This window comes from Mytilus edulis, chromosome 11 (genome assembly GCF_963676685.1).
Source record: "Mytilus edulis chromosome 11, xbMytEdul2.2, whole genome shotgun sequence".
NCBI classification, from domain to species: Eukaryota; Metazoa; Mollusca; class Bivalvia; order Mytilida; family Mytilidae; genus Mytilus; species Mytilus edulis.
The window spans coordinates 8,382,622-8,391,894 of record NC_092354.1 but is presented as its reverse complement, the minus strand read 5'-3'; the positions used below and the strand labels follow the sequence as shown (position 1 = coordinate 8,391,894).

General features: G+C 29.4%; 1 long non-coding RNA gene across 1 annotated transcript; it reads left to right on the top strand.

Moving 5' to 3' along the window:
* LOC139495063 (uncharacterized) lies at positions 1-2,842 on the top strand. Its single transcript, XR_011657249.1, has 3 exons — positions 1-43; positions 856-933; positions 2,256-2,842. It is a non-coding gene; the product is annotated as an uncharacterized lncRNA (long non-coding RNA).
* The last annotated feature ends 6,431 nt before the right edge of the window (positions 2,843-9,273 follow it).

Genomic DNA, 9,273 nt, shown 5'->3' with positions numbered 1-9,273 from the left:
ATAAGGGAATACAGCAGCCATCCATGTTCCTTCACATATAAAGGTATATATTGTATATATATATTTTGTCTACATTTTCTGAATTTATGATTTTAAAAATCTTTCAAAAGATATAAATGTACATTGTAAGTCATGTAATTCAAATAGAGACGTGCCATTGTCTTTGATAAAAGATAGAGTTACATGTATGCCTTTTTAGTATTATCAGCTTATATACTTACTTAGCCTTGTTAAAATCTATAAATATACCTTATGTATATTACATGTATGTTGAAATGTCTGTCAGAATATATACATATATGCATGTGATCATAATGTTTCAAATAGCCAAACATTGTAATATATATATATATATATATATATATACAACTCGTCTAAACATCAACCCAACAATGTTAGATCTGTAAATTTGCTTTCGCAAATTTTTGGTTCTTCCCTCGCCGGGATTCGAACCCATGCTACTGTGATATCGTGACACCAAATCGCCTGCACTGCAGCCGTCCCGCTAGACCACACGACCCCCTGGGCTATATACATGTATATATATATATATATACAACTCGTCTAAACTTCAACCTAACAATATTAGATCTGTACATGTAAATTTGCTTTCACAAATTTTTGGTTCTTCCCTCGCTGGTATTCGAACCCATGCTACTGTGATATCGTGACACCAAATCGCCTGCACTGCAGCCGTCCCGCTAGACATATATATATATATATTGAGTATTGGAAATCCTGTACACCCTTTCCTTAGACCAAGTTTAACAAATATAATATGAATGTTTAAATTCAACTAATTATCTCCTGGCAATACACATTTATTTTAGGAACTTTTTATGTTTTATTTTGCAGTAAGCAGCTGTTTGTGATGCTTATAGGCATAAACAATCTAGTCTGGACATGTAAAACAGCAGCTGGTTCTATTTTGAAGTAAGCTATTTGGTGATTACATTAATTTGACATGACCAGACCAAGTCTTGGGATAAATTAATAGTACTCATTGTCATGATTGTACTAGCTTTTTATTGTTTTATATATTTTATGGAAAATACTGTTAGTTGAGGCCTGCAAAAATTAATTTATAAGGAGATGAAGTGTTGTTGCCAATGAGAGTAGAGATATCTAACAAATAGCATGAATAGAGTCATGGAGGATTGAATTCATACTCATTTTTATTAGAGTGTTACAAAATAATTGCAGGAAAAAAAACAACAACAACAAAAATCAAAATAATTGTGTATTTAGTAGAATTAGCCAAATCAAACAATAACTGACTTAAATCTTGTTTGAAATTTTCACATTTCTATTGATTAAATATTATTTTATAGATCAAATAATAAATAGATAAAAGGGCAGTAATCCAGTCTCAGATTTTTGTTTTGGTTATATTGTATACAGCTGATTGTATTTTAATACTATTTACAAATACTTCTTATATGTCAAAAGAAAAAAAAATTGCTGTACCTGATATTGTGATTTATATTGAAATTGATAAAGACAACAAACTCAATAATGAGCTATTCCAATATCAATCTCCCTAGGGAAAAAATGGGGTGGTACCTAATTTTAGACCTCCATAGTGCCCATAGACACATCAAACACTTGCCAAAATATAAGCCTGAACCCCTGAGGGGATCACACATTAAATTATAAAAGTTGTATATATTCTACACCGTGAATAAGACCAAACAATGATAGAAGGAGTTAGTTTTAAAATATAATTGAAAAACTAAACTGATACAAATCAATAATTTTTTTGATGTTGATAAATAAATCACAATGTGTAATAGTTGTAATAAATTGTTATGCCAGCCTACAATAGTAGAAGGGGTTTATGTTTAATGATCCATGCTTTTGTTTGTTTATTCTTTCATCTGTTCTGCTTTAGGTTCAAGTTTTGGTAAAAGTTTTTGGTCAGGATAGTTGTTAATGATGTTAACGACCAATCAACTTAAAAATAAATATACATGTGCCTTATGTTATGATCTTTCTAAGGATAATTAATGGTTTGACCCCAATTTCATGGTCCATTGAAAATAGAAAATTTATCACAACTTCTAGCTATTCTTTTTATAGAGTTATTCCACGAGATATTTTTGGGTCACTCATTAGAATATCTTTTAAATATATGATTTTGATTACAACTGCATTAAGATAGAATAATTGCATGCAGAAAATTATTGCTTTTGTCACATATATATCACTTGTCAATTTAATAAAATTAAACATTTTTTTTTATTACTTTATTACAGAAGCTACAAAATAGAGCTAAGGCCCTTTAAGCCAAGAAACTGCCAGTGTCAGAAAAGGACAAACTTAGAAAGGCCATGCAAATTGATTTAATGTCAAGTTGGGACAGTGATTCTGTAGATAAACTCGCCTGATCACAACTGGAATTTGACTGTCACAAGATTTTAAATCTTACATGGATAAACTAAAGTCATTTACTAGACTGTAAATACCAGAGACAGCTGAATGCACAGGGCAAAGAGCTGAGGTCCAAGTAAATCAGAGAGGCCTTGTCACAAGAAATGTACAGAACTTGCATGGATTTTTACTTAAGGGCATATGACACAAAATTGAGAGATATCAATAAAAATTTCTTTAAATTTTAATAAGGACCAATTCAAAGGTACACTTTTGGAATTTGCAAGAACAAAAATACCTTCATGTTTACTTTTGAATTATAGTTGACAGTTTTCAGTTTAAGGGGGGAACCCTTAAAATGAAGTGGTTTGGTTTATTGAATTTGATTATTTTTTAAAGTAAAAAAATGAATTACTGCTCTTTTATTTCAACATTTGCATTTTTTATTAAAATTATTTACATGTTCAGCATATCGGTGACATCAGATTATGTTAATGTGTTTGGTTAAGCTACATATTTCTTTTTACTTAAACTTTCTGTTGCCTTTTCTAATTAATTAAATGCTGAATAATAATTTGAGTGTTGCTCATTTCAGTGTCTTGTATTTGCTGTCAAGATTTTTCCTGTTAGATTTCACATTATTTCTAATCGCTTGGTCAAAGGGAGATAACTTTTTGAATCTTCACATTAGATAATCTGCGAAGAGGATTATGTAAAATGTAAATAGTTGAAAATTAATTTTATGGTTCAATAAAATCAAAATAAGTTATTGCCATTCATTATAAATAAATTTCTATCAAAAATAAGGCTCAAAGAATTTTTTTATTTTATTTATATAAATAATAACAAAGTACACACATCATGCACATGTTGACTTCATAAAATTTGTAAACAAAAAAAATTGAAAATAAAACTAAAAAATTTTAACTAATCAGGAGACAGTCAATACACCAAATATATTTATAAGCATATAAACTTATTATTTTCTTCAATTGTCCAAGTACATATTCAATATTGATAATTTTTTGCTTGACATTACATAATTTTGTTGATAAAAGTTTATTTGTGTGCTATTTTATTCATTTGTACATATTTGAAGTATTTCATTACACCTTATTATTTTTATTCTTGCATACAGCATTTGGAATGAAATTTTAATCAATGTTCGAGCAGCAGGATGTTTTTTTTGTCGAGCCTGCAACTTTTGTTGCAGAAAGCTCGACATAGGGATAGTGATCGGGCGGCGGCGTTAGCTAACTTTTTAAAAGCTTAATATTTTAGAAGGTGGAAGACCTGGATGCTTCATACTTTGTATATAGATGCCTCATGTTACGAAGTTTCCGTCAGTCACATGTCAAATGTCCTTGACCTCATTTTCATGGTTCAGTGACCACTTGAAAAAAAAGATCAGAGTTTTTGTAATGTTGAATTCTCTCTTATTATAAGTAATAGAATAATTATATTTGGTATGTGCGTACCTTGCAAGGTCCTCATGCCCGTCAGACGGTTTTCACTTGACCTGACCTCATTTCATGGATCAGTGAACAAGGTTAAGTTTTGGTGGTCAAGTCCATATCTCAGATACTATAAGCAATAGGGCTAGTATGTTTGGTGTATGGAAGGACTAAGGTGTACATGTCCAACTGGCAGGTGTCATCTGACCTTGACCTCATTTTCATGGTTCAGTGGTTATAGTTAAGTTTTTGTGTTTTGGTCTATTTTTCTCATACTATATGCAATAGATCTACTATATTTGTTGTATGGAATGATTGTAAGGTGTACATGTCTAGCGAGCAGATGTCATCTGACCTTCACCTCATTTTCATGGTTGAGTGGTCAAAGTTAAGTTTTTAAGTTTTGGTCTTTTTATCTAATACTATATGCCATAGGTCAACTATATTTGGTGTATGGAAATATTTTATGATCTATATGTCAGTCGCGCAGGTTTTATTTGACCTCGACCTCATTTTCACGGTTCATTGCTCAGTGTTAAGTTCTTGTGTTTTGGTCTATTTTTTTAAAACTATAAGTAATAGGTCAACTATATTTGTTGTATGGAAGCATTGTTAGCTGTACATGTCTGCCTGGCATGGTTCATCTGACCTTGACCTCATTTTCATGGTTCATTGCTCTTTGTTTAGTTATCTTGGTTAATGTTAAGTTTATGTGACAGTTTTTAATAAAGCTTTATACTTAGGACTATCAACATAATATCAATGATAAGTAAAGAAGGCGAGACATTTAAGTGTGTGCACTCTTGTGAATTTACGAATTATGTTAATCATGTAAATAATGTTATGTTTTTTGTTTTTTGCTTTTTGAAGTTTTTAAAATTGACAAATAATGCTAGCAGGGGAGATTATTCATTAATATTTTTATGATGCCAAACTTGAAATTTAGAGGTGCCTATGTTTGCTATTTGTTATAACCCAATTGTTATGATTCTTAAATAATCTATACAAGTAAGCATGTTAATTTGTCAATAACCATTATTTTATTAATTAGTTTGCATTTGATGAGGTTCTTTGATGTAGAACTTGACTTTTTTTAAACAAAAGTGTTTTTTTATTTGTTTTAAATGTTTTTAAAATTGTATAACAAACTTTTTGACATTTTATTTTAATTTATCACCAAAACAACTATAATTTGTCTGACAGTATCTGAATAAAATTAATTTGTTAGATACTTTGTTTCTTTTATTGAAGTATATACAAAGGGAGATAACTCAAAATTGTTTTTTTTTATTATTCTGACCCGATTAGAAGTGATAAAAATAACTATGCCCTAGACAGGATGACAATAAGAAAATGCTAGAAATTGTTGTGTATGGTTATGCTTTGTCCAAAATTTTTTGTTATCTCCTGTATTGTATATTGCTGCCATTGTCAAAATCCAAATCACACATAGATAGCCTTGTCCTATAGTTTATATCTGGTGTTTGTGTTTTTTGTATGTCTTAGATTCTAACTCTTCAAGTTCTTATATAAATTCAGATGCATTGCCATTCTTTACATATAGGTAAAGGCATATTTACAAAATGGTATTGAGCTTTGCAAATGAGTGACATGTATTCGTTGGATTATTGTTTAAGTTTCATCTGAAAAATACAGTCTTCAATGTTTTCTGACAAATTATACATTTGCACATTGCCATTTGAAACCACAAATATTATTCTACTGTAAATACACAGAGCAGCAATCCATGCCTTTCAAGTCTAATACTTTGTAAACATGGATCAGAAAAGTTGGAGGATCAATTTTATATGTACAGTAGCTACAAAGTTATCACCATTAAAAATTCCTGTTTTTCCTAATTTTTGTTTTTTTTATTTAATTAGATATTTTCAAACCAGATATTTGGGTTAAAGTAAAAACAAATCCCCAACATCCCTTTTCCAAAAAGCAGAGGGAAAAATTCTGCCTTTTCTTATTCATTTGCACTATTGTTTTGTAAGTAGTTATACAGGATTATATTGACTTTAAATTGCATTAAATTTGATGGAAGTTCTAATTTAAATAAGTCATAAACAAGAAATTTATTTGAATTTACATGTAATTAAATTACATAATTAATTAAATTTAATTTATATTTAAAATTCTTTAAATTTGAAATTTATTGAAATTTAATTTATATTAAAAGATCTTTAAATCTCAAATTTATTCAAATTTAAATTATATCAAAACTTCTTTAAATTTGAAATTTATTCAAATTTAATTTATATTAAAAATTCTTTAAATCTCAAATTTATTCAAATTTAATTTACATAAACATTTCTTTAAATTATAAATTTATTTAAATTTAGTCTATACTTAAATTCTTTAAATTTGAAATTTATTTAGATTTAAAAATACCTTTAAACTAGGTTGAAATTTGGGAATTTATTTGCAATATTAAATTTAGTTTAAATCTATATTAAATTAGAAATTTTCCAGCAAAGTAAATGCATAATATTTTTTGTAATTTGAAATTTAATATGCATAACATATGCATTTAATTTTATATTAAATGCATCATTTCATGCAGTGATGTTCATAGAACCCTTTCCCGGTACTGTAAAAATTAAAAAAGAAGCTTTGAATATCTACGATTGGAAAACCTACATGTTGAAACATAAGATAAAATGTATGCAAATCCTTTTTTGTTTTGTTTACGATAATAAATACAAATTTATCATCCGAAAACGAAAAAAAAAGAAATGAAAGAAGAAATAATGTGTTGCATGTGGAAAAGAAACATTTTCATTCAGGCGAGAATAAAATTGAGATGTTGACCCCAAAAAAAACTCCAATAGTAAGTAAAATGGTGTTCATATTGACATACAAAATTACAAGAAAAGAAAAGAAACTTACGAAACTTTGGGTTGAAAAGTCGTCCCGAAATGAATGGGACTACTTTCCACCCCTCTCTCCTCCTCACCAAATCCTGGCATGTCTTCCAGGAATCGATTCATTTGAGAACTGTAAGGAATAAAAAGATAAATCATTCATCACTTATTGAAATATATTTTATGATATTGAAAGACAAATTGTTTCAATCGTTCAAAAATTTAAATTGATTATTAATGAGACTTTAGATTGAGTAAAACGAATGTGTGCAAAATAATTTCAACAAAGGAAAATTCAGGTAGATACTTACTTGCTCCACTTTGAAATGGAATCTTCATCAAATATATTGAAATTTCCTGCCATTTTTCTTCTATCTGAAATAGACAGATTCATACCGGTCAGAATCATCAGAACTACGAACAGTGAGACATTCATACACATCGAAACACAAATTGTTCATTCACAGATATTAGACAGAGTAAGAAAATTGTAACAAATAATATTGTTTTATAAGAAAATCGAAGAAGTCGTAGCAAGATCAATAAACACAATCTGTTCTTTTTTTTTGTTTGTTATTTATTTCACATCTGAATGTAATTAATTTAAATTAAAACTATCCTGTGTCAGCACTATATTAAATTATAGCAGCAAAAAAAAAGAAATTCTTAAGATTGTAAATAAATATCGTCATCATTCATGTAAAAGAACTTACTTTTTTCGGAACAGGGAGTTTTTATTTAGTTTGAAATACTGTAATTTTTCAGCTGTATTTATAGTCAATCCATTTTAAAAGAAATAAAATTGAGAATAGAAATGATAATATGAATTTAGTAATATATTGTTGTTACTGTTCTTTTTTATAGGATGGAACAGGAAATAGAAGATTAAGAAAGTATTAAGACAAAAACCGTTTACAATTGGAGGTAAACAAAATATGTGTCTCAGATTAATATCTGTTGTAGAGTTGTTACTGACTGAGACGTACTTATATATAAGCACTCATTATATCACCGGCTGTCATTCATGTCCTTTGTCATTAAATATCTGTGACAGATTAAGAACATCAACCTAAATTAAATTTAATGTATTGGTCATGCATTTTTTTCAATCTATCTTTCGGCTCATAAAAAGGTCGTGACAATATATCTTAAACAGATGCATTAAAACATGCTTAATTAGGACGTTTTAATTATAATACGTGAGCTGGGTCATTCAGGGTCATTTTTTTCAGTGCAAAAAAAAGGAGTCGGAAAAAGTTTTTTTTTTTCTATAATCAAATCCTATTTTCTTATTTTATTTTAAAATTATATCATATATATAAAATTTATTTATAGTGTGTCCAGATAAGCGCCCCCATCACACATGTAACCTGTGCGTCATCCTTTACCAGGCTGAGAGTGAAACCTGGCCATTATATATCTACAGCAGGATGCCAGATCAGGAGTAAGACATATTATAAATCTTTAGCTTTATTCATATATGTATTGTATCTTATTGTTTTTAGCCCCCCCCCCCCCCCTTTTTGCACCCTTCCACCTTCTTGTTCCATATAGTCATACTGTACCCCTATTTAACTTATTTTATTCAAGATTGTATTCTTAAAACTCATATTTTATAATTTTCAACGGAAAACCGTCAAGTAAACTAAAAAATTAAAAAAGTAATATTTATCAATGAACTTGATAACATATGTTTTGAAACGGTACCGCGGATTATATTATAAACATCCGGTTGTTCTAGTGTATCATGAGTACATGTAAATATGTATTAATTCCCCCCTTTTATTTATTTTGAAACAGTGATTGAGGATTATACTGTAATGGAAGAGAAGAAGACACAAGTTAAGTGGTCAAAGAAGTTGTACCCTTCTGTGGTCAAAGAAGAAGAACCCATAGACAGCCATATACACCACACTGACCACCTACCCACCACTGCAAACTGTGAGGAATCAATTCTTGGTATGTTATTAATATAAAAAAGAATTTACAAAAAAAACCATCAACAGACAATATGAAAAAAGACGTGGAAATAGAAATTATCATTTAGTTTGAATTAATTGTGTTTTAGTTGTATTTATACTCAAGTCAAATCCAAAAGCACACTTCTCCCCGTCCCCTATGTTCTATTTTTAGCCATGGCGGCCATCTTGGTTGGATGACCAGGTCACTGGACACATTTTTAAAACTAGATACCCCAAGGATGATTGTGACCAAGTTTGGTTAAATTTGGCCCAGTAGTTTCAGAGGAGAAGATTTTTGTAAAAGTTTACGGACGACGGACGCCTAAACTAAAGAAACGAAATTACATTAAAAACAATTGATTCCAATAGTGTGAACCTTCCACATGTTCTAGCTGGTTTTTTTCCCCATTCTTTATATGAAGACTATCAAAAGATACCCCCCCCCCCCCAAAAAAAAAATGAATAGAAACAAGGGCCGTCTTTCCCCTCAGAGCTATTCAGCTCTTTGATTAGTAAAATTTATACTAAATTTAAACAACAGGAATATTTAAATTTTAATATTGCTAAATACATAAGAAAAAAACTCACTAAATTAAGAATAAGTGCACACTCATTAGC